Source organism: Cervus canadensis, chromosome 8, assembly GCF_019320065.1.
Source record: "Cervus canadensis isolate Bull #8, Minnesota chromosome 8, ASM1932006v1, whole genome shotgun sequence".
NCBI lineage: Eukaryota > Metazoa > Chordata > Mammalia > Artiodactyla > Cervidae > Cervus > Cervus canadensis.
Window position 1 is genome coordinate 5,434,131 of NC_057393.1, and position 26,668 is coordinate 5,460,798.

The window sequence follows — 26,668 nt, forward strand, 5'->3', positions numbered from 1 at the left end:
AGAACGACACCCAAAAGTTGCTATAAACTGACAGGACCTTCTCTTGCTTCTCCTCCACTGTAAGAGCAGAGAAGGCAGTGGCCCCCACTCCAGTCCTCTTGCCTGGAAAGTCTCATGGACGGAGCAGCCTGGTGGGCTGCAGTCCACAGGGTCGCTAAGAGTCGGACACGACCGAGTGACCTCACTTTCACTTTTCACTTTCATGCCTTGGAGAAGGAAATGGTGGCCCACTCCAGTGTTCTTGCCTGGAGAATCCCAGGGGTGGGGGAGCCTGGTGGGCTGCGGTCTATGGGGTCGCACAGAGTCAGACACGACGGAAGCTTTGCAGCAGCAGCAGCTATAACACTAGGTTCTCATTAGTTATCTATTTTATACATGTGAAAGTAAAAGTTGCTCAGAGGTATCTGACTCTTTGCGACCCCATGGGCTATACAGTCCATGGAATTCTCCAGGCCAGAATGCTGGAGTGGGTAGCCTATCCCTTCTCCAAGGGATCTTCCCCACTCAGGGATCGAACCCAGGTCTCCGGCATTGCAGGCAGATTCTTTTCCAGCTGAGCCACCAGGGAAGCCCAAGAATGCTGGAGTGGTGGCCTATCCCTTCTCCAGCAGATCTTCCTGACCCAGGAATCTAACCGGGGTCTCCCGCACTGCAGGCGGATTCTTTTCCAGCTGAGCCACCAGGGAAGCCAGTTTATACATAACGGTGTGTGCATGTTAATCCCAATCCTTAAAAATGCATTCAAATATACATTAGGTGCAGACAAATACTGTCTGATTCCACTTATATGATTCTACTTAATCTAGAATAGTCTGATTCATAGTCAGAAAGTACACTGGTAGATGTACCAGGGGCTGGGGGTTTTGGGGGTGCAGAGTGGGGAGGGGGAGTTAGTGTTTAACGGGGACACTTTCAGTTTAGGAAGGTGAAAAATTTGAGAAGTGGAGGAGGATGGTGAGAGCTGCTTAGTGCCACTGAACTGTACAGTTAACTATAGTAAAACAGTATGTGACCTCTACCATGATAAAAAATAAAAATAAAAACTCTGGTCGGGGGAGGGGAGGAGAATTGATGTGAACCAAGAGTCTGGGGTCACAGCCCATCAAAGAGACACCACGATTGAGGCTGGCCAGCTAGGTGACCAGTCACTCCAGCCTCAGCATCTTCTCTTTTGCTACAGTTCTGTCTCTCTGACTCCATTAAATGCTTGCTGATACATGACTGTCCAGTCTGGAAGAAACAAGCTTGAAAGGTTTTCTGCATTAAATCTGTGCAAATGGGAGACAGGACTGAGATCACTGCCACTTCTGTTTTGTGCTCTCCGGACAGTCGCTGCCCTGATTATCAGGCCAAGTGTGCGTGCAGCACCTCCTCCTGGGCTGTGGCAAAGAAAGGCCTTTTATTTCTCAAATCTGCCTGTATCCCCCTTGGCCAATTTGGAGGCAATCACCAGTGACTCCACAATGAGTTATGGTCCAATTCTCCTCCAGGAGAAGCATGTGGGGAGGAATGCAGCCTCATCAGAATGTAAAGTGGGAGAGGCAGGAATTTCTCACAACAGACAGAGCTGGAAGGAAAGGGAAAGAAGGGGAAAAAAAGAAACCACCAAAGGAAACCAAGACACGGAGAAAGGACGGGACCAGAGCACTGACCAGCGGAAGTGTGGACGTGTTTGCATGTGTGGGTCTGTGTACCTCTGTGTGTGTGCAGACACACCAAGGCACATTTGGTCTAGTGACTAGGCAGGGGGTTAAACTGTCTTGTTGCCATTAATTGCAATATATCATTTCTGAGGTTCATGGCTAACAGCATCCTAACACCCTTCTTTGCTTTTAAATATTTTTCCCTAAAGTAATGACATTGCAAGAAATATAGGACCTATGTTTTCTCCCATTAAAGCAGTATGAGTCTGGTAAAATTATAGGATGAGACATACTCTGAGACATGCCCTAATTTTGCCTTGTTAAATGAGTTCACAGATTGTATTCTTTCACTAATTCTACTTTTACAAGCAATATATTTGAATGCCTGGATATCTCTTGTATGAATTTAGAATGCATGCTCTGTAGTGAAATATCAAAGTCCACTATTTTTTTCTGAGCCATTTTATATCTGTAATATACATATATGCTTCCACATGAGTCCTCAGGGAATGCATTATGTAAGTCAGACAAATAAAATAATGATAATATGGTATCTTCCATTTGCCCAGAACTGTAAATTATTTGTGAATGACGATAATTGCTGAAATTTAGATTCCAAGTTGGTGTTCAGGGAAAGAGCTTAAATAATGCTTGTTTTCCACTGGAGGAATGATCTGTAAAATGGCAAGATGTCCATTTATGAAGATGAACTTTTGAAATATGTAGGTAGTTAGCATCTTGTTGAGCACAAGATAAGCTGCCTTTGTATCTTCTTTATTCTTGATGAAAGCCATCTTTTGGATAACAGTCTTCATCATTTTACATGTTAATTGATTACCATGTGTCAAGCACCATGCTGGGGCCATTAGAAACAAGGCCTCATTCAATCACACCACAGATTCTCTTCTTGTTCCCATATTATAGGCAGTAAAACTGAGGCAGAAAAGTGCTCCCCTCTCAATGAAAATATGGAAACCCAGCTGTGAACCCAGAATGCCACCTATGAGGCAAGTGCTGAGGAGCTGGGCTAATTTTCCAGTTATCCAGATGGGCATTTTAATTATTTTTCTGAGAAATTTGAGGTCACTGCTAATGGCCAACCTGAAACAGAGATTCACTTTCTCATACTTCTGCAGTCATTAGAGAAAATTGGGAAGATCATGCAGAAATGGAAAAGGTGGCCATAGACAGTGTCCCCAAGTCTCCCCTGACCCAGCTGGCTATGACCTGGACACCTCCCGCCCAGACAAGGAGCTTGTCTGGAACAAGAAGGGTCACCTGCCAGGGGTTCAAATTAATTTTCTGCAGGTCAGAGGGTTAAAGATTCGGGACTCCACAGTACAGTCACTGAAATCACGAAGCCAGCCACGTATAATTCAGAGCAATGGACTCACATCCTGCACTTTAAATGTGAAGTTCAAAGTAGAAAGAAGACCCCAGAGCAGTCTTGAAAAGGCGAAGAACATGCGTAGGGAGTAATATCCATGATAAAACAACACACACACATAGAACATCCAGAGTCTGGCCAGATACTCAAACGGGTGATGTGGACACACTCAGTTTAGGTAGCAGACTGCCACGTAATGCTGAAAAATTCATGCAAGGCAAAGGCCGGGGGAACCAACGTGATGCAGAAAATGTAAACCTGAAGAGAACATGGCAATTTCCATAAAGCGAATCCTGGGAAGGCTTCAGTGGCTGATCAGGAGGTTTGTACATGCATAAGAACGTCACAGAGACAGCAACCAAATGGCCTCTTGTCTAAGCGACGGGGACTAATGGGAGGACAGAGGCAGGTCATCAACTTGAGTTAGAGGTCAAAAGACCAGCAGATACAAGGCACTCCCTACTTAACTTAAGGAAACGTCATGGAAGCAATTGGTACTGTTCAGTCTTGCTTAGAGGAAGCAAATCTTTCTATTTCAGTCCTATCCTAAGCAGAAATGCTGGACCCCACCAGCATTTTACCAGAAAGAGGTAATATACCTGTCAAGTTTCACAGAAAGGCTCCCTCTTTCCTTGGGAATGGTGTCCCGTGCGAGGGGGCCAGCATCTTTAGAGAAGAAACATGGCGGACACCATGGAGCATGACCGCCTACGTGAACTCAGTGGAAGAGCGGTGGGTTTCTAAGGGTAGATGGAAAGCAGCATTTATGGAAGCTGTGTTTGAAACCAATCACACACCAGAAACAGAAATGGGGCGAGCTGTGACACAAAACTTACTCTGCAGGCTCAGAAGAAAACTACTGTCTAATGCCTGGCCACTGATTCACTGGAAATGCATTTAGAAGTCATAGGACGCTTTTAGTTTAGACAACGGGTGGGTGGACAGGTAGGCTGGGGGTGATTGATTGTACAGAATTCCTCCTGGAAGCTGAGCCTGGGGGTCGGGTTCTAGTCCCAGTGGCTGAGTAAAAATAAACAAATAAATAAAAGTAAGACATATTCCTTATGACTTCAAAGCAATGCAAAATAGGGACAGAGAAGTCAGGAGGCGGTGGCAGAACTTTTAAAAATCAGGACATGGAAGCCTCATAAACAAAAAAATGTGAACTTCATTAGCAATCAGAGATGAAAATGGTATATCATTATTTGCCTGCCAAAATAGCAGAGGAGTATTTAAGTGATGATAATGTTAGCAAGGGCGCAGGGGATGAGCACTCTTAGACACCACTGGTGGGAGCATAAATTGCTATAACCTTTTTAAAAAGCGATTTGGCAATAGGTTTAAAAAGTCTTGGAAAAAAATACTCATCTCCTCAGGGTAATTCGAACTCTCACAAGCCACCTAAGGAAGTAATTCAGAATCAGAAACTTTATGCCCAAAGATGGCCATTGCATCTCTGAAGACATCTCAGTGTTCAACAGCTAGGAACTGTATAAGTAATATGACAGTTTGTAAGATTGCAAGGTAAAATACAGGATGCCCAGCTCAATTTGAATCTCAGAAAAATATGTCCCAAAGATTGCATTGGAAATTTTGCACGTGACATTCATATACTAAGGAAATGATTTGTTGTTTACCTGAAGTTCATTTTTTTATTTGCTAATTCACATAAACATACTATAGTTTTTTGATGAAATATTATGCAACCATCAAACAATAATCATGAAAATATGAACTGTTTTAAATAGCACAAGAAAATGCTCAAAGATGAAAATCAGACGTAATCATGGTACTGATAGTTTTCAGCAAAACAAAAAATATAGCACAGGAAAAAATAAAAAGAGGAAACAATTCAAAGAAAAGACACCACATAGTCATGAGGGCGGGAGGATGAGTCCAGATTACTTTCAAAACTGGAAAATATATTAGCATTTTAAAAGGTGGGACAAGAACTGAGAGAGTAGCATTGACATATACACACCATCAAACGTCAAACAGATAGCGGGTGGGGATTTGCTGTATAAGGAAGGGAGCGCAACCCAGGGCTCTGTGACAGCCTCCACGGCGGGACGGGGTGGAGGGTGGGAGGGGGCTCAGGAGGGAGGGGACGTAGGTGTGCTTATGGCTGATTCACATTCTCCAAGGCAGAGACCGGCACAGCACGGTCAAGCGATGATCCTCCAAGTAAAAAATAAATCCTAAAAAAAGGTGGTCGTTAGATGGACAGTTGAGATCTCCACTTTCTCCCCCTGACCCTCAGTGTCCTTAGGGATTGCCATATTCTCAAAAAGCCCTTTCCTGGGGCACCCTCTGCCCACGTGGACTAGGTCACTGCTTCTCAAGCCTTGGACTGAACTTGCTCCTGTGCTCCCCTGGAGCTCTCTCCTGGCCCTCCTCCACTTTCAGTCTGGAACACCCGCGCTCTAAGCAGGTGGCCAGGTGGGCTGGAGAACAGGAGAACGCAGCGCCGCTGGGGGAGAGCGGGCAGGGTGGGGCGGGCCAGCGAGTGCACGAAGCCCCAGTGGGCTGCAGAGACAAAAGCTTTCTAACAAAGGCCAGAGTTTGAGGAATGATGACTTAGGGTGAGTTCTTGTCAATGGTATCTTTGCCATCTTCGCCTAGTCTAGGGTCCAAGACTGCGTACATGAATTAGAAGGAAAAATCCCAAGGATGTGTATTCACAGTCCTGAGCTGTGACGGGGCGCCTCTTTCAGGTAAAGCCATCAGGGCTGAGTCATGAGGCTCAGAGACTGAAGTTTGACATTGCTCTTCACAATGCCATCCACAGTCCAGAACGCTTCATACACCCCTGGATCTCACATGTGCATGGGGCCCGCAGCACAGGCAGAAATTCTGTCTCTTCCAAGTGCTCTAAACGCCGAGGGATTTGGGGGAGCTCCAAACCGCACAAGCTGTTGGAGGTGCAGACAGAGCCCCAGGGACATGTGGTCTGGAGGGTAGGCTCCAGGCTTGAATAAGAGGAGAATCTACTATTTATATCAGGGATTACACTTCTTGGTGGCCAGTGATGACATGTCAAAAATTTTTAATGTGTTTTCATGAAAGCAAGTGCTTTAAAGAGGAATTCTCATTTATATATTTCATTTCAAATATATCGATGAAAACAAATCCACTTCATAATTACCATCAAAAGTTGAAGAAAAAGTAATCCTCCAATGATACTGCTAAAGGACACAGGGCAAGAATTGCAGCAAAGGTGGGAAGAGGTACCACTTGGTGGATTCTAGATGACTTCCATACTGGGGAGCATTTCAGCCAAAGAATCAATACTGCACGGCAGCATTATGAGGACTAGGATTTGGAAGAGGGAACGTAGTTGAGAGTCGAGTGCTCTGTTTCAAAGGCAATTGTTGTTGTTGTTCGCTAAGTCACATCTGACTCTTTGTGACCCCATGGACTGCAGTACGCCAGGCTCCTCAGTCCACTCTCTCCTGGAGTTGGCTCAAATTCACGTCCATTGAGTCGGTGATGCTATCCAACAATCTCATCTTCTGCCACCCACTTCTTTCGACTTCAATCTTTCCCAGCATCAGGGTCTTTTCCAAAGAGATGGATTCTTTGCATCAGGGGGCCAAAGTATTGGAGCTTCAGCTTCAGCATCAGTCCTTCCAGTGAATATACAGGTTGATTTCCTTTCAAAGGCAGGGGTGATATGAAATAAATCCCCATACAGGTAAGTTCCTGGACAAATAAGGAGAAGCCCTAGAGAACACAAGGATTTCTGTTTTCAAGAGGGAAAGCCAATGGTGAAATGTTTAAAGGTTCTATTTGTTATAAGGAAACTTAAGAGAGAAAAACAGGGAGTCCAGACAGATAACACAAAGAATATCTCAACATGTCATTCACTGGCCCAAAGCATCCTCCATAACCTCTGTAGAGATGATGTTTGTGAAAAATACACATAGGGGGCATCCACATAACAAATTAAAAACAACCGTAAACACAAACTCATCTGTTTCCTCACATTAAACTGACAATAATGTTTCTAAAATTCACAAATGCACAAAGACCAAGAGAAGAAGAGAGACAGAACCACAGAGGAGGGAATTCTGGAAGCTGACAAGCAGATGCGGGAATGGTTACTGGCTGTGCTGGAAGCAGGAAGGGAGTGAATATCTATCAAGAATCCTGTTGATTCTGGGCAGAGAGTCCTGGAAAGTCTCAGAAACTGGAGCTGCCAGTTACTCAGAGAGCGAGGCTACGTGTCAACTGGAAATCAAAAGCCCTGATGTCTTTAAAACCTGGCCAATATGTCCACTCCAGCAGGTCACCTAAGGGGACCAGCTCACTCCCAGCAGGGAAGCATGTGTTTACCGTCCTGAGAAAACAGAAGAGACAGTGGGGCAGGACCACTTGGCTGAGACTGTCCAGTGATGGGAAGCCGATCATTCTAAGTGCCCACGTTGCTCTGCTCAGCTCGGCTTCCAGCAAAGCAGCAAGGATAAGCAGCCAGCACTTAAGCCCCATAGCAAACTGGAACAGGCAACTAGAAGAATCCTCTCTGGAGAAACTGACCAGCCCAAGAGAATACCCACTAACTTCCCATCGAGGTTCTGACAACATGAGGCCCTGTCCACATGGGTTCCTCATGCAGTGAAGCCCAGAGCCTTCAAGGTCTGTGCATGCAGGGGGAACAGAGGGTCTGATCACGACTGCAGTCCTCAGGAGAAAAACTGACCAGACATTAATAAAGGAGGCCAGAGCAAGCAAAAACAGAAGCCAGAGGAATGAAAGAATATTGAGAAAACATAAGAAAATTCAAAGAACTATCATTACTATCTTCAAGTAGATAAGAGATGATATCCATAAAACAAGAATATAATATGATAAAAAGAAAAAAAAGGGACAGATACAATGAAATGATTATGGAATGCTTCAGTTTTATTAGCAGAAATAAACATCTTAATAGAAGTTTTGGAATATACAATTAATGAAATCCTTCAGTAGAACAAGATACACACAGAGAATAAAATCATCAGAGAATCCATTCAGGAGTCAATATTGAATAAAAAGACATTGCAGAAAGAACACAGAAAATAGAGAGACAAAAGTATTTTTACAAAATGATAGAAGACTCATTAAAGGATTATAAGAACTACTAAATGACTTCACAGATTTCAGGACACAGGATCAAATTACAAAACTCAATTATTTTTCTATATACTAGCAATGAATAATCCGAAAATAAAATTTAGGGGAAAAATTCCTTTTATTAAAGCATCAAAACAAACTTAAGAATAACTTAAACAAAATTGTATAACACTTGGACCCCCAAAACCAGAAGGTACTCTAAAAGAAATTAAAGAGGACTGAAATAAATAGAAAGATACCCCATGTTCATGGATTAGAAGACTTAATATTGTCAAAATGGCTATACTCCCCAAATTGAGGTACAGATTCAACTCAATTCCTATCAAAATTCCAGCTGGCTGCTTTGCAGAAATTGACAGGTTAGTCACAGATGACTGTATTTTGCCTGACTTCATTTCTAGACAGTGTCCAGGACCGGCAAGCCCATAAAAACGTAAAGTGAGACTTGGGATTGCCAAGAGCTGGAAGTTTAAGGGGAGAATGGAGAGCAGCTGCCATTGGGTATGGGTTTCCTTTGTGAGTGACAACAATATTCTAAAATGGATCATGTGCCTATAGTTAAAACCTTATATTCTTACATTAAATAGATGAATCTTATGGCATAAAAATTAGATCTCAACAAAGCTGTCAAAAATCCTTAAATATAAATTAATTAACTAAACAATGTAAGATAATTATTCTAAAATGACAAGCATATCCAAAATGAAAGGGCCCACTGAGGGTCAAACACAATCAAGACTCACATGTGTGAGATTTTGGAATATTACAGATAGAACAATAATTCTCAAACATTCACGAACAAAAGAAGAGGTCCAGGGGTTAATACTCCAAGCTCCCAATGCTGGGAGCCTGGGTTCATTCCTGAGTCAGGGAACTAGATCCCACATGCTGCAACTAAAGGTCCTGCATGCCGAAATTAAGACACAGCAAAATAAATAAAAATTATGAAAAAAGAAATGCACAAATAGTTGCAAGCATGGACTAGGAATTGATCATGGACAGGACAGTGAAGGAGGCACCTAATTCTTAGGACAAGTCAAGCCCTTGTAAACCCTCAGATTTAAAATGATAATAACCTACTTGGAAAACCCCTTCCAAATTCCATGATCCTTGTGAAATTATTCTTTCTCTGTAGATTCGTGAAACAGATACAAGGAAGATTTTCTCACCTTTGCTTTGGTCTCTCCATTCATGTATTTTGACATCATGTGAGATCACTCAACCCTTTTGGATGGGGTTGGGGGTTATGAGGGAGAAATGATAATGCAGATAGAGCAACGGTGTAAGGCGAAGAGAAGACAGTGCCCGTGGGAGATACAGCAGAAGACAGAGGTCACGGCAGTGCTTGGCAGAGTATTCAACATCTTGTTAACTAAATATGTGCTTAGGCATAATACACAATAAAAAGGCTGAATCAGGTACTGTTGTTAACACTGAGGTTACTGGAAAAATAAATATTCACTCATACCATCTGAACTTACTACATCTTTCCCCAAAATACACTCCATGGTGAAACTGAGGGCAGTCTTCTGTTTCTTCTTCAAGAAAAAGTCAGTCCCATGAATCATCTGTCCAAAGCACAGTTAATTTTTACTCATTTAGTTTCCAAACTATTGTGATCCTTTGTTTTATAAAGGACCACAGAGTGAGGAAAGTTTGTAAAAAGACACTATACCAAATTAAAAATAGTATGGTTGAGAAACAAAACTAATGTCATCTACTAGCTCATTTCAACTACTAGCAACAAATTAAACCTGCATCTTAAATTTAAAGTGAATGCTATAGCTCATATGATTGCAGACACAATAAAGAAAAAAATTTAATTTTTAAAACAAAATCAATTTCAACTTTACAGTGGCAGTAATTTAGGAAGATGTTTTTAGGAAAAATATACCAAAAGGAACTCTCTGGATCTTGCATTACCCATAACAATTATTTGCTGCTTAGTCAACATAATAAATCAAACACATATTCACATTTGTTATGAAGAATAAAAATAAATTACAATCAAATTTTATATACATACAATTATACTTTCTGGTATAAAGAGGAATATACATATATTGTATATAATTTCTTGATATAATTCATTTGTTGCTAACACAAGTCAGATTACTACAGAAAATTTTTTATTTATTTTCATAAACTCAGTAAATCAGATAATATTAGAACCTTAGAGAGCTTAGTATTTTTCAGATCTTCTCCCATGATATATAGTAACTGTAAATACACTGTAGTAAAAACAAGAGTAATTCAGTCTTAATGAAATTTTGCCTTTGAAGGGGGATCAATAAACTACATATTTTTAAGCTCTCTTTTGTCCATAAAGGACACTCTTGTCATCATGGTTATAGATTAAAATTGAAACTCTTTATTGGATGAAATGAAATTCCTCTCCATGAATCATAAAATGATGTTCAGTAGTATTTATATTGGTTAGATGAGAGGATGGGGAGAAAACTGCCACATACAAAATGCTAAAAAAAAAAAAACTAATGAGTCATAAGGAGAACAAAATACATTTTGTAATATAAGATTATTTTAAAATAGAAGCAATGATAATCTGATTTATAAGATGTTATTTCTTAGGAAATAGTCATTTATACATAAATATATACACCTACAGTGTACAGATAAAGGCTCAAGTGCTACCTATCACAATACCTCACTAGTAGCTTGTCTGCTCAGGACTACAAGAGCCCCCAAGGTTCTTTTAGCACTAAGTGCCCTGAGGGTTATTTTCTCCTACTATGGGGAAGGGGAACTCAGTCTGGGGGAGGGGGTGGTACCCAAGAGAAATTCTGCAGAGCAATGCACCTGCTGAGCAGGTGTGCAAGAAAACACACGTGGCATGAGAACCCCCGCAGGGGCTGCATGCCCACCCCATCTCCCCTTCCCCACGGCCCTGAGGAAATCAAAGCATCCTCAGATTCTGAGGCGCTGGGGCCACCTGGAACATGCCAGAAGAAATTGGGGAGATAAGGCGGAAATGATGAGAAGATTGAAAATGCTGCCGGGGATTAATAAGTGCAACACTCTACAGACCCTCAAAGAGTGGGCGCTGTGCTGACAACACGGAGTTTTGGGGGCTTGGCCAGGTGGATACAGACAGTGCCCCCAGGATGAGCACACACGGGGGCCTGGGGCCAAAGGACTAAGTCAGGGCCCAGAAGGATGCTGGAGGAGACTGTCCTGGCAGAAGTGAGAACACGTGAAGAACAACAGGAGCAACGGATCACGACACAGTGGAAGGTCCATGAGTCTACATTGGTACTCAGACAAGGGGTCTCGGCAAGGCAGGCAGTGTTGGAAAGAGAGACAAAGGTAAGACCCTGATCTTACAGATCAAAATGTATAGACGGAACCAGAAAATAAGGAAACCGACCGTTCTAATCCCTAAAGCAACGGTTGATTCCAGAAAGGATTCTCTTCTCAATGGGGACTGAAAAGATTCGGATCAATGTCCTTGGGGATGAAGACCCTCAATCTGAAACTATCACCCCTACATTCTTCCTCATTACAGACTGTGCCCCTGGGTGTGACGGAACACAAAGGACGCATCATCCCCGAGATGGTATTCTGTGCCAAAAATGTGAGATAATAAGGAACAATTCTTTGAGGAAAACACCCTCACCCTAGTTGGGGGAAGGAAGGAAGGAAGATAATTAACTCCTTTTTATATGTAAGAGTTAGAGAGAGTTGGCCAACACACACTTAGGAGAGGAGAAGAGCAAGAGACAGTGATCAGACCCCAAGTGAAAGGAGAAGAAGGAGAAGACGGGGGAGGGGTGAAGAGGGGAAAAGGGATGCAGAGGCTGCAGACAAATCCAGGTTATGCGACATCGGATAAGACCACTGGCCTGAGCCCTTAAAGAAGGTCAATGAGGAAACTTCATCTGGGGTAGATATTATATTATAGAATTGCTAGCTTTTGTAGATGCCATATTATTACTGACTATGCAGCAGAATTACTTTCTCAGGAGATGCAAGAAACAATGAGGGACGACGCGCCATCATGTCCGTGACAAACTTTTCCTCTGGTGAAAAAATAAATTTACATTTGATATATGCAAATACACAATGAAGAGAGGGCAGAGTTAATGCATACCTGACAAACTGTTAATAAAGAATGGATCTAGCTGACGGGTATTCATGTTTTACTGTAATATTTTTTCAACATTTCCATACCTATGCAAACTCCAAAATAAAAAGCTAAGGGAAACAACTTCTGCTCACAGACTGCTGGAGAAGACACACTTGACAACAGTTCATTAAGACACAATGCCACAAATGTTAGAAAATTCCAATCATAGGAATTATTACTGAATATAACAACAGGAAAACAAGCAACGAGTTAGCTACTTTAAGACATTTAGGGAAGGGAGAGAGGAGGAGTGAAGCTTCCCAACTCAGAAATACTCACTCAGGAAACTGAGGAGCAAAAATGTAAGTGAATGGAGAGTTTTAATGCTTTTGTATATAAAGCTCCGACACACGCATTCTTCAACGCAAGAATGATTATTTGGACTGCTCACTGTAGAAGTGTTTGCTGGCCTTGACAAAATACTCTTCAGTGACAGTAGTAAGAGTAAAAACATCCCATCTCCATATGAAACACAGATCTTAATATCACACATATTCCTTTCATTATTTTACAATGTTTTTCTTTTTAGGCTAAAGGTTTACAGGTAGATGATAGAAAATTCGCTTACGAGACAGGACTAAAAGGCTTGAGGCAGGCAGTTTATAATAATCACTTAACCCAGATCAAGAATGCTATATAAAGTAGAACAGGCAATTTAAGCTCTCTGAGCCTCAGTTTCCTCATCTGTAAAGTGGGGACTGTAACTTTAAACTCCAGAATTGTTGAAAGATTTAAATTGGTTATTGATGTAAGGATATTAGCTCAGTGTCTGGCTACACACACAAATGCTGGTTATAGTGGTGGTGATCATGATGACAGATAATACAAGAATACTTTAAAGTCATAAAATATGTATATAAAGTCAGGAGACATTCATAACAGAGTCCAAGAATGCTTAAAAAAAATGGAGATATATTTATGTTCAGGGTCTGGAAGAATCAATATCGTTAAGGTGCCAAGTGATCTACAGTCGGCAGGAAGGTATTGTAGAAATTAACAATCTAATTCTAAACTTTATGTGGAAAAGCAAATAGTGTGAAATAGCCAAAGAAACTTTGAATGATGTTAAAGGACACACACTGCCTGATTTTAAGATTTATTACAAAACTACAGATATTAAGACGGTGGTATTGGTGAAAGGACAGACCGATAGATGAAAAAACCTGACCACACACACAGGGTTAATGGATTTTCAACAAAAGTGCCAAGAAAATTTAATAAAGTATAATGTTTTTAACAAATGGTGTTTTCAAATGATATAATTAGACACAAATGAAAAGTCAGAAAGAAAAAGGAGGGAGGCATGGAGGAAAATAGAGTTGGCCTATACCCTACACCATATACAAAAGTCAACATAAAATGTATCATAAATGCAAAACCTCCAAAACAGCAGAAATTCTAGAAGGAAACGCAAGGAAAAACCTTTCCAGCCTTGGTAGGTATATATTTCTTGGGATACAAAACGCATGAAACATATAAGAACAACTGACACCCTCCTGTATTGTCGGTCTGAAGGCAAAAGGGTACAGACATTTTGGGCAAACTCTGGCAGTTTCTTGTACATTCAATCATATACTGACCATAGGGCCCAGTCATCCTGCTTCTAAGTATTCATGCAAGAGAAAGGAAAACATACATCCACACAAAGACCTCTACACAAAAGATTACAGACAGTCTTAGTCTTAAATGTCAAGCATCACCCTATATGTCTATTACCTGGTAAACGGGTCAACAAACGCCAGGACATCCATGTGATGGAATAGGGCTCAGCAATAAAATGGACATTTTGCTTATCTACTGATAAACAAATGGAGATCATCCTCAGACACGAAGGCTTTCTTTTGTTAAAACAAACAACAACAACAAACTGTGCTAACTGAAAGATGCCAAGACAAAAGGTGACACAGTATATAAATTCATCTAGAAACACAGACTATAGTGACCAAAGGGAGAAGGTTGACTCCAGAAGGGCATATGAAAATATTCTGAACCCTGTATTTGGTGGGGCTTACACCACTGAATTATCAATCACAATTCAGAACTAAAAGGGTGAATTTTACTATATGATCTTATGTATGTATATATATGTATGTATACATATGTGCATATATATACACACAAAAAAAATCATAAAAATAAAAAAACACAAATTGAAAACCATAAAATACCCTGTAAGTGATATGCAGCTAATATTGATATTTAGTGGATTCCTTCTTGCTCTCACATATAGAAACAACCTAGTTAATGAACGTAGGATCATAGTTCAGTTACTGTAGCTTTCAAATGGTTCATTATTTTCAGTACAAGCCCTACATCACTACCCTTGGTTTTCACATTTTCCATGGGTATCCATGACAATTTATTCTTCCACATGAACTTTAGAACCACATTATTGAGTTTGAAAGAAGTCCCCCTGGAACTGACATTGAGATTGCAATGAATTTTTAAATTAATGGAGAAGGCTTATAGATAAACCAGCCTTCTCATTTATACAGACATGGTGTCTCCGCATTGGTTAGTCTATTTTGATGTCATTCAGGAATGTTCTGTGGTTTTCATCACGTGAATCTTAAATAGCGCATGTATTGTTGATTCCTATAGGGAAGAGAGGGAGAAGACAATGGCAACCCACTCCAGTGTTCTTGCCTGGAGAACCCCAGGGATGGGGGAGCCTGGTGGGCTGCCGTCTATGGGGTCGCATAGAGTTGGACACTACTGAAGCGACTTAGCAGCAGCAGCATAGGAAAGAGAAATTTTCTTTTCCCCAAAAAAACTTAAAATTTTCACTACATTTTTATTCATATATTTGGGAAAACCACTGAATTTGATAAGTAAATTCTATTATTGAACTTGTCATTACTTCCTATAGTTTGAGCGAGGGAGGATGTTGAAACAAACCGAACCAACATCTGTCAGTAATTTTGTGTTGTCCTTTCCACACCATACAGGCTATGTTTCTGTTTCTGAACCTACTACACAGGTTCTTACCACCAAGTCAATGTTAAATTGTAATAATGAGAATGAATGTCTTTGTTTTCTTAGAGATTTTAATGGGCAGGCATGCCTTTAAGGTCTAATGTTTTATATTTGTTTTAAATACTTGAAATAAATTAATTCAACAAATATTTATTGAACACCTGTTGCTAAGTTCTGAGGATAAGCTGATGGACAAGACAGATATAGTCCCTATTTGTCCTACAGAAGAGTAAAGTGAAGTGACATGAAGTGAAGTGAAGTTACTCAGTGGTACCTGACTCTTTGCGACCCCATGGACTGTAGCCTGCCAGACTTCTCCGTCCATGGGATTTTCAAGGCAAGAATCCTGGAGTGGGTTGCCATTTCCTTCTCCAATATTTGTTTTTAAATTGAGATTTAACTGACATAGATTAAGGTGTACAGTGGAATTCTCTGGTGGCTCAGAAGGTAAAGAATATGTCTGCATTGTGGGAGAACCGCGCTATCCCTAGGTCAGTTAGATCCCCTGGAGAAGGGAATAGCAACCTACTCCAGTATTCTTGCCTGGAGAATTTCATGGACAGAGAATCCATGAGAGCTGGACCATAAAGAAGGCTGAGTGATAAAGAATTGATGCTTTCAAACTTGGATGCTGGAGAAGGCTCTTGAGATTCCCTCAGACAGCAAGGAGATCAAACCGGTCAGTCCTAAAGGAAACCAACCGTGAATATTCATTAGAAGCACTAATGCTGAAGCTGACATTCCAATACTTTGGCCACCTGATGCAAACAGCAGACAATGGAAAAGATCTGATACTGGGAAAGACTGAAGTCAAAAAGAGAAGAGGGCAGCAGAGGATGAGATGGTTGGACAGCATCACTGACTCAATAGACATGAGTTTGAGCAAACGCTGGGAGTTAGTGAGGGACAGGGGGGCCTGGCATGCTGCCGTCCATGGGGTCGCAAAGTGTCGGACACAACTCAGTGACAGAACAACAAAAAGGTCTACGATGTGTTGATCTGACATATTTACATATTGCAGTACGATCACCACCGAAAGGTTAGCTAACACCTCGAACAAGTCCCATAATTGCCATTTCTTTTTGGTTGTGAGAACACTTGATATCTATTCTCTTGGATATTGGTTTAAGATAGAATTTATGTATGATGTTAAGGAAAACTCCTAAACTAGACACCATGTCTCAGAAAATATGTGAAGCTAAACAAATAGAATTATGGATGTTATTAAAATATAAGAGTTTTATCACTGAAGAACAAAGAGATAAGCAATAAAACTATGCATCAAAAGAGCACATAGGGATGCTGTTAAATTTTTAATAATGGAGCAAGAAAGGCACCACTCCCCTCCAAGCTACAATAAAACCAAACTTAGAAGAGGGACGATTCATTGTAATTCCTATTTCCTAGTAGGAGTATCATGTAACAAACATTTGCAGAGGCACACTCTGTGTTAGGAGTTATTCTTGAAACCCTCATGAAGCTCACACTCCACTGGCCAGAGTGTGTTGATAGGGAGCTTATTGTCAGCTGTACTTAAAACTGAGCTTCCCTTGTCAGGGCTGAGGTCAATTAGCATCTTAAGGAGACCCTCCGGGCCATGGGTGAAGGCGCCATCCTACACGTGGCAAGTACACACTGCAGATACTGTCATAACACATTTTGCCAAAACAAGACAAAACCTTCCAAGATGTTGGGAAAACATTTAAGGGGTATTTCAATCAAAATACACAGCTAGTAACCAGAGTTACATATGCATTATTCACACTCATCTATTTCTACACAGATGTAATGAGAACATGAGAAGAAGCCAAAAATGTAGAGTTGTATTTTGTAATTACCAATTATAATAGTGACCATAATAATTTAAATTAGGAAATATAAGACATTAGTTTTTTGAGATTAATCTTCTTGAACCAAATTCATATATGCTGAAGATTAATTTTTAACATGACAATCATAGACATATTGGTTATTTGACTCAGGCATAAAAATAAAAAGGAGGCATCACTAATCACACTGGTTTCCCTTCACGTGAACCCCAAACTCTAATCACAAGTCATATTGAGAAGATGCAAATTGGAGGCCACTTTTCAACAGATGTTCAGCCAAGATTTTTTTAATTTTTTTTTTTTTTATTAATCTTCCCTAGATGAGATCTTAACAGCATGCAGTGGAAGATAAATCCACAAAGTCATACTATAATGACTAATTTTAATTGCTTTCCAGAATCACCACTTATTTGCAAAATTGGGCATGTTTTTCACAAGCTAATTATCTGGATACACAGTTAAAAGCTTGCAAGCTCTAATGCTCCTAGTTCCTATCTCAACAAAAATCGCTATACATGGCATAAGGAAGCCCACTAGTTTTGAATGTAAGTTGGCAGTTTTGGTGTCATGACAGGGCAAAAAGGTGAACTCTAGGCTAATCAGTTAAAGGGAAGCATGATTAATAGGTGGTATTTGAAAGAATCGGAAACCGCACACAACTCCCTGGGAATTCTGGAAGGGAAATCACCATTATTTGGGATAAAACAATCATCACAAATAAAAATGGCTAATGTGGACCAATGACTGGGTCTACAAGGCCATCCATAAGCTGCTCCACCCCTCCCCAACACCTCTCTGATTCCATCTCTGGTATGATCTGAATTTTATCCCCACTCCAGATCCGTATGGTGAGGTCCTAAGGCCCACCAGAATGTAAATGTATTTGAAGACAGTGTCTTCAAAGTGACAATTAAGGTTAAATAAGGTCATTGAGATGGGCCCTCATTCACTCTGACCGGCGTCCCTTACAGAAGAAGAGGTTGGGACACAGACACACACAGTGGGAAGACCACGTGGAGATGAAGTAAGAAGGTGGAAAAGGGAGAGATGTCAGGAGAAGCAAACTCAGCAGGACACCTGGATCTTGGACGTCTGGCCTGCAGAACCATGAGGGATCAATTTCGGCTGTTTAAGCCACCCACTCTGTGGCTTTTGTTATGGCAGCCCTAGAACCTAATATAACCTCATGGCCTCCGTCACATTCTCCATGGGGTCCTAGAACTTGCCCAGCTTCTCCCCTTAGAAGGCCTCCTGTGTCCTTTGATGAAGGGCCCTCCCCATGAAGACTGCCTGACTCCCACTCTCTTCTCCTGCAGAGCCTGGCTCCGAGACTGCTCCCCCAGTGCTGAGCCTGCTCCATCCCATTTAAAGTTGGAACCTTTCCCAGGCCCCAGCACACCCCGTCGTCTTAACCCCACTCTCCTGCACAAGCCACCTTCATATACATTCCCATAATCTCCTACTTATTAAAAACATTGCTCATCAACTCTCCCCACTGGAATATAAACCCCACAAGGGCAGGGATCACTGTTTCACTCACCCACTGAGCCCTAATGACTAGAAAAGAGCAATAAACACTTTGACAAGGTGGATTGAATGCCCTTTCTGGTTTCATTTAAAAAATATATAATAAAATAAAAGAAGGACAAATACAAACAAGTAAAAGGGAAATTAGATCAGCAAAGACTATAATGTGAAATAAGGAAAGATTGATTCTATCAATTAAAAAGAGAATGTACTCCTGATGAAGTGATCGATTTCTTTCTAGTCTTCTCAAAGATCCCTAAACCTACTGCTAAATGATACTTCTCTAAAGGAATTCATGAACCAAAATATTTTTGACAATCCACTTGAAATTCATGTCCTAATTTGTTGACAATACTACCAGAGTTTTTTGGTACCTAGTAGAACTGTGGTGCTGGAGAAGACTCTTGAGACTCCCTTGGACTGCAAGGAGATCCAACCAGTCCATCCTAATGGAAATCAATCCTGAATATTCATTGGAAGGACTGATGCTGAAGCTGACGCTCCAATACTTTGGTCACCTGATTCAAAGAGCTGACTGATTGGAAAAATACCCTGATACTGGGAAAGATTGAAGGCAAAAGGAGAAGGGGGTAACAGAGGATGAGGTGGTTGGATGGCATCACCAATTCAATTGACATGAGTTTGGCCAAACTCCAGGAGATAGTGAAGGACAGGGAAGCCTGGCTTGCTGCAGTCCATGGGATGGCAAAGAGCTGGACATGACTTAGGGACTGAACCACAGCAAAGTACCACGTTCCTGTTTGCAAAACGTGTCTACAGTGAAGTTTGCTGTGCGGACGTTTGAATGTGAGAGACTACCTTGGGATTCGTGGTCTAGCTGTTCCCTAAAGAGAGTCCTGTCTCCAAGTTAGCATATTCAAAGCAGATTTAAACGTTGCCCTGGAGGGAAAAAAAAAATACCGGATGAGTCTTAAAGCAAAGCTGCCTGGTCATTTAAATGGACACTGCATTAATAATGAGAGCCTGATACGCCGGAAAACTTGTGCACTTTTGTACGTGTAGTAAAAGCCCAGGGCCGTGTTGTGAGACATGGTGTGGGAGTCTATTTTGTTGTTATTGTTGTTCAGTCACTAAGTCATATCCGACTCTTTGCTCATGGACTGCAGCACGCCAGGCTTCCCTGATTTCACTATCACCTGGAGTTTGTAAAACTCATGTCCGTTGAGTTGGTGATGCCATCCAACCATCTCATCCTCTCTTGCCCTCTTCTCCTGCCCATTGGGCAGTAACAAGTGCATACAGGTGTAGCCCATGGCTTCCACCCTGCATGAGCCATGTCAGATCATTATAAGCTTCGATCAAAACACAGGGCTAAGACCAAAACCAAACATGAATGCCCTGGTAGCCAGCAGCGATCACAATGCAGCCACATAATCCAGCACAAATGGGGAAGCAGACAACCTCGTTTTGCTAACAGACTTTGTAGAGCGTTGGAGAGACCATTCTGCAGAGGGCACTCTGATGGTCCCTGCCCCGCAGACAAGAGAAGGTCTTTCCGTCACCTCGGGACCTGTGACTCACACAGACCTCTCTGCAGGGTTCCCCGGACACCTTTCATCAGGAGATGGGGGTGTCCTGCAGTCACATGTTTCCCATCCCCTCGCTCTATAACCTGCGAGCATAATCTGTTTGTATGAAAAATGGGCCAGGGAAAATGTGGCTCTTTTTGAAATATTAAAATTATCTTCATAGAACACAGAATACAGAGAAGAATGTGTTGAAGCCCTGAGGACATGCAACCAGGTTGTGTATATCACTACAGTAAAAAAGAAAAAAAAAGTTTGCTTTGAAAGAACAGAGAAATTCAATACCATACAAAGAAATATGTGTGATAATCTCTAAAATCAGACAGAGAAAAGAACATATTTATTTATTATTTTGAGATGCTAATGGCTTCAGTAAAATTCTGAGAAAATTTTGATATAATTAGAGTCTTGCTAGGTATTTATATGGTTAACATTTCTTGCATATTTGATAAGTCCTTATGTTGCCATAAGTGCTATGAAATAATTCTCTTCCCCATTGGCTCAGCAGTAAAGAATCCATCACTAGGCAAGAGATGTAGGAGATACTGGTTTGATCCCTGAATTGAGATGATTCTCTGGAGAAGGAAATGGCACCCCACTCCAGTACTCTTGCCTGGAAAATCCCATGGACAGAGGAGCCTGGTGGGCTACAGTCCATGGGGTCGCAAGAGTTGGGCATGACTAAGCATGAAAGCTAAATTTCTATTAATCTAAACAAATAAAATAAAATCATCTTCCAAATTCCTAGTATTTTCATGATTTTATCAGGTAGCAAATCTACTTGATTATTAAAAAAATATCAGCTATATGGCAAGCACTAAAATTCAAGCTAAGCGTTCTGAAGGGAACCAGGATGAACTGGCCAGAGCTCAGGAACATCTAGGCTTTGCTTGTGGCTCAGCTGGTAAAGAATCTGCCTGCAAGTGGGAGAACTGGGTTCTAACCCTGGGTTGGGGAGATACCCTGGAGAAGGGAAAAGCTACCCACTCCAGTATTCTGGCTTGGAGACTTTCATGGACTATTCAGTCCACGGGGGTTGCAAAGATTCAGACATGACTGAGTGACTCTCACTTTCACTTTTCACTTTAAGGAACATCCAATACAGCAGGTTTTTGCGACACTCGAAAAGTCCCACCTTGTCACATACTACTCGGAGGAGCTCTAAGGCTTGGCTTCCAGATCTGAGTGTGTCTGAGCCACACCTGGATGGGAGAGTCATGGATTAAAGGAGACTCATTCCAATTCTGCCAACATGGAAGGAAGTGTGAGATTCTCACTACCTGGAACCCTGCACACAGGGGTGAGGCTTGGACATCACTGCGGACCCACCCCTTTGTACGTACCACCTGCCCTTTATAACTGCTAGGAAGGAAGTCTTTTCTAACCAGAGGGTGGCATTTCCAGTCCAAGAAGAGTAGGGTCATTTCTGTGAGGACCAGAGTCAGGGTAAAGTGTCCAGACCATCCAATGCAGTCAAGCATTTCAGATCATGGGTTGCAGGCAGACGGCTCAGAACGAAGCCAGCAGAGGACACGCAAGCCCATCTCACACCTATTTTGTGTCTGCCTCCTGCCCGTCAGATGGGTGCTTGGAGCAAGTTTGAGGATACAAAACAGAGGCTTAGGAACACTACTTGTAAAATGTGTTGGTTAGGGCCTTCCCTGGTGGTCCAGTGGTTAAGAATCTGCCTTGCTAAAGCAGGGGACACGGGTTCGATGCCTGGTCTGGAACCTAGGTTCCCACACATCACAGAGCACCTAAGCCCATGGAACTAGAGAATCCATGGGCCATAACGTAAGACCTGGCAGGCCTAAGACCTATCGCAGCCAAATAAATAACTAAATGCTTTTTACTTTTTAACACACGTTGATTAGTCTCAATCACCTTCCCCTAGTGCTCAGGGATCCTTGCAATGGCCAGGAGTCTTCACCTAGCATTCATGCTACCCTGACCCTGAAGAGAGGTATCCAGGGCAGAAGATCTGGAGCAATGGGGTCAAAGATTAAGCCAAGTGCAACAGATAAAGGAGAGGCTGGACAGGGCCATCTTTACAAGTGTGTTGTTCCGAGAGTGCTGGAGAGCTGACTGGTGAGGAAGGAGTCAAGAAGAGCCGCACAAGGCTAGCTGGCTGCATCCATTCACTCATCAACAGGCGCACACAGCACCACTGGCTGCAGGCCAGGTCCTTTACTGGGGTTCGGAATAAGAATGGAAATAAGCCACGGGTGCCCGCCCCTGTGTCTGGGGAGAAAAGACCCCTTAGAGAGAGCTGTGTATGAGCGTGGCAGGGTCAGGATGGGGTGACACCAGTGTTGGCGGGGAACAGAACAGGGTCCCCCAGCCCAGCGGACATGGAGAGGGAAACAGAGGAAACTCAGTCCAGGCAGATCTGTGCTCCCTAATCACCATGGGGAAGGTCCCAGGAGCCTGGGAGCTGGGCGCCCACAGGCCCTTTAAGGGAGCTGATCAGAGGGGGCAGAAAGTAAGACAGAAGCAAAGATAGGCAGGGACCTCAATGTTCAACTTTATTTGCCTCCAAGTTTCCTGTGTCTGATGATCTAGTCACTAAGTCGTATCTGACTCTTGTGACCCCATGGACGGTAGTCTGTCAGGTTCCTCTGTCCGTGGGATTCTCCAGGCAAGAATACTGGAGTGGGCTCCCATTTCCTTCTCCATTCCTGTGTCTAAGACATAGTTATTCAAATTAGATCCTACCTCACTCCACGAGTACCATCAATATGATGGGGAAAGCTAGTTTCCTATTAGGAAAACTTCAAAACACTTAACAGTTTTGGTGTTCACATGGGAAGGAGCATATTGCGTTAACTACTTCTTACGGATGACAGGTTTTATCTGGCTTTCTCTTTGCACTCTCGTGTGCAGGAATGCCATTCCTTCCGTGGCAATTACAGAGAGAAATAGTGAAAAAAGCACTTTTGCAGCAACTTATTATTGTCTAAGCTACATATCGAATGCTAGAACTCGAAAGGGTAACGTCTCCTAATTCTTCCAAAGCAACCCTCACTCCTTGGAGAGAAATTCTTCAGTCTAATTGTAGTTAATTAGACAAAACTGATTAAGCCCTGCATTTGGTTGCTGGTGGTCTGGATCAACAGAAGATGGTGAACAGAATAAACAGAGAAAAATTACATGCATTTTAAAACATTAGTGTTTTTTAATAGCCATTCTCTATCCTAAAAAACATGGTAGAAAGTTGTCTTTTGGATAGAATTAAAATAGGACATTTTTTATTAAATAATTAATGGCTTATCAAAAAACCTGCTTTTTCAGGGACAGAAAGTAAATACATAAATTTTTAGGAAGGCACATGTGAGCCCAAAGCATAGCCCAAACACATAACCAAGAAAACATTACTATCTTATTTTAGTTTGAGTCTCCAAGCCATTTTGATAAGATAAGTAGCAGAAAGCAAATCTCAGGTGGCGGAATTCTCAGAAGACTACGGTAACTCATTTATCACTCAATAGCAGTTCTTGGCATCATTGAACTTTACCCTTTCACCCTTGGGTGAGCCAAGAAACATGGGTACCACCTTGATTTTCACTGTCAGTTAATATTCCCTGGCTTCTCTGAGTACAAAACAAGAAGGGTGGGCTAAGGAAAATGGACCAGGGTCATTAAAACTCCAGTGCTCTATAGAGACACACATCACTCTCCCACCAGCTCAGAGCTCCCTGTGAGCTTGTATATGATGCTTGGGCCTTTCTACCAGTTCCTTGCTGAAGAATAATAGGAATTAAATAAGTGGAGAAGAATAATAGGTATTAAATATGTAGGAATTAAAGTACATTAGCAAACTGTAATTATCAGGCTCAAAAACTTGTGGGTTAAAAATAGCATGTTATTCAAGCGCATTAAAAGGTGATTTTGATAAGACTAATTGATTTTTAGTTTCCATACAATAAGGATCCAAAATCTAATGGTTAGCTTTTGTAAACAGTCCTAAGCCACTTTCTTTCAAAATATCCTCACAAGATGCAGGTTTCCATTGTTTCAGTTTTTGTTCTGATCATTAAAATGAAATAATGAAACAGCTTCATAACTTCATAGTGGTTTTCAGGTATGACTGCTTAGTTGTGACACGTACCATAGCATGTAAGATGCTGACACTGGGGGAGATTGGGTGACAGCTACAGGTGAACACGCTGTAGGATCTTCACGGCTTTTCTGTGAGTCGTCTACTTTACATTACCAAGGTATCTTTTTAAAATCGGAGAAAAGGCAATACCAAAAAGGGTGGATCTCCACCTAGAGAAACTATAAGATTCATCGACCAAGAAAACATGTTTATTACGTGAAGATTTATCATCAAAAAGGCTAACAAAACGAACCTGGCATGAGATGCCAATCAAACCCAATGAAGTTGATTCTGAGGTCAATCGGACACACTCTCACTTAAACGGTCTTTAAAACTTGGGTACAGCAAAGGAGGAAATGCTTGAAAAGAGCTACTGAATAACTAAAAAGAAGCAGGTTCACAGATACAGAGAACAAATCAGAGGGGAGAGGGAAGGGGGAAGAGCAATACAGAGGCTGAGGTCTAAGAAGTAGGAGCTGTTAGGTCTGAAATCAGCAACAAAGAACATACCGTACAACATGGGGAACATAATAATAGCCAGTATTTTATAATGACTATAAATGCAGTATAATTTTTTAAACTGTGAATCACTATAGCATGTATCTATAACTTAGATAATACTGTATATCAACTATCATTCAATTTAAAAAAAAAAGAAGGAAAAAAGATATTTAAGTTTCACAACCCCAGAATTTGTGGGTATGCAGAATACATCGGTAGATCTTAAAAGCTTATTGCGAAAAAAAGGCAAACTGTGCTGATTCAGGAAATGTGTGTCTTTTTCAGGGATGTGGGGAGACCAGTGACAGAAAGGTGATTTATTAAGCTAATTACACAATTACTTTCAACAGGCTGTTTGTAAGCACAAATCTTGATTAAAAATAAAGGCTGGAAACAGCAGCATGTATAAAATTCGACATCTGTGGCTCTCTGTGCGTCTCCTGGAAGCTCAGAGACAGCGACTTCCCTCCCTACACTCATGGCTCAAGACAGCAAAGACAAAAATACTGCCTAACGCTATTCGAATAGCATCCCCCTGACAGAACGTCACTGGAATCAAGAGAGCATCAGGCATCCTCCGCCTAACGGCTGCCCAGAGGCCAGGGGCCAGACGGCTCAGCTTTTCACTCTCCTCTGATGGAGGCCTTGCAACAGAAAAGCCGAACATCCCAAGATGTAGACTGTCCTTCCAAAGGTTTATTTACTTCAAGGGCTTTTAATTGAAAAAGCACCCAGCTCTGCATCAAACTAAGGAAATAACTGAAGGAAACCCAGTAAAGGAAAGATAAGCCATGAGGCTCACACGAGAGACCATCATTCCGAGAACCTGTGGCTCCGAGCACTGCCCACTTCCCGCGGACCGCTTCCCTGCCCCTCACTCGCTCCGGACAGACTTTAAACTACTGCACCTTTAAATGTCACATCAGCGGAGAGAGGCAGCTGCTCATTACCCAGGGAGATAGCACAAGGATCAATCCAGGACACGGGAGCGGAAGGAACTCGAACCAGGCGGCATCTTTGAACACTTGTGTTTGCTTCTGTCGTTTATCCCGAAAGCTCTTAGCATTTATTCTGACCCTGTACTCCGTGCCAGGGGCTGGGGGAGAGGTTGAGGATACAGAAACATGAAGAGACGGTCTCAAAGACGCTCCATCCATAAGGGAGAGGACAGTGTGAGCCATGAACAGGGCTGCGGGACAGACAGTCAGAGGGGTAAGAGCTACACCACAGGTGCAGGCCCGGGGCCTGGTTAGTATCACAGAGCGGGCTGGGCTGGGGGCAGAGACGGGACAGAATGGAAGAAAGATGGGGTGTCACTCGGCACTGGAATCAAGTGGGCTGAGCAGAAGACCAGCAGATTCCACACCAAGAAGTGCTTTCACAGCCAGCCCTCATCATTCGAGTCATCAAATTCACAGACACAGAAAGTAGAAGGGTGCCGGGGTGCCAGGGGCTGAAGGAGGGGAAGGTGGAGAGTTACTGATTAATGGGTATAAGAGATTTAGTTTGGAAGGATGAAAAGAGTTCTGCTGATGCTTGCTGATGACAGTTGCATAACCGTGTGAATGTACTTAGAGTCACTGAACTGTACACTTAAAAAGGTTAGGTGGTCACCTTTCTGTTTGTATATTTTGTCACAATTAAATTTTAAAATTTAATCATCTCTAGAGGACCTAGTACTCCATCCCTTCTATAGACAAAATGGCCAAGATGTGAGTGAGTGGAATGAAATGGGAGATGAGGGAGTTAGAGAAAAGCTAAGTAAGTAACCCCAAAATAGCAGTTAGGTAAGCCAAAACCTTTACTTCTTTGGGGCTGCAATGAACAGAAAAGGAATCCACAAGTTCACACTTTTTAGGACCTGTAGGACTGGAGAGGGCAATGGCACCCCACTCCAGTGCTC

At 42.0% G+C, this 26,668-nt stretch overlaps 1 protein-coding gene across 2 annotated transcripts in view; it reads right to left on the bottom strand.

Moving 5' to 3' along the window:
• Positions 1-26,668, bottom strand: part of DOCK1 (dedicator of cytokinesis 1) — a 546,616-nt gene that overhangs the window by 211,544 nt on the left and 308,404 nt on the right. The gene's annotated exons all lie outside the window — the stretch shown is intronic.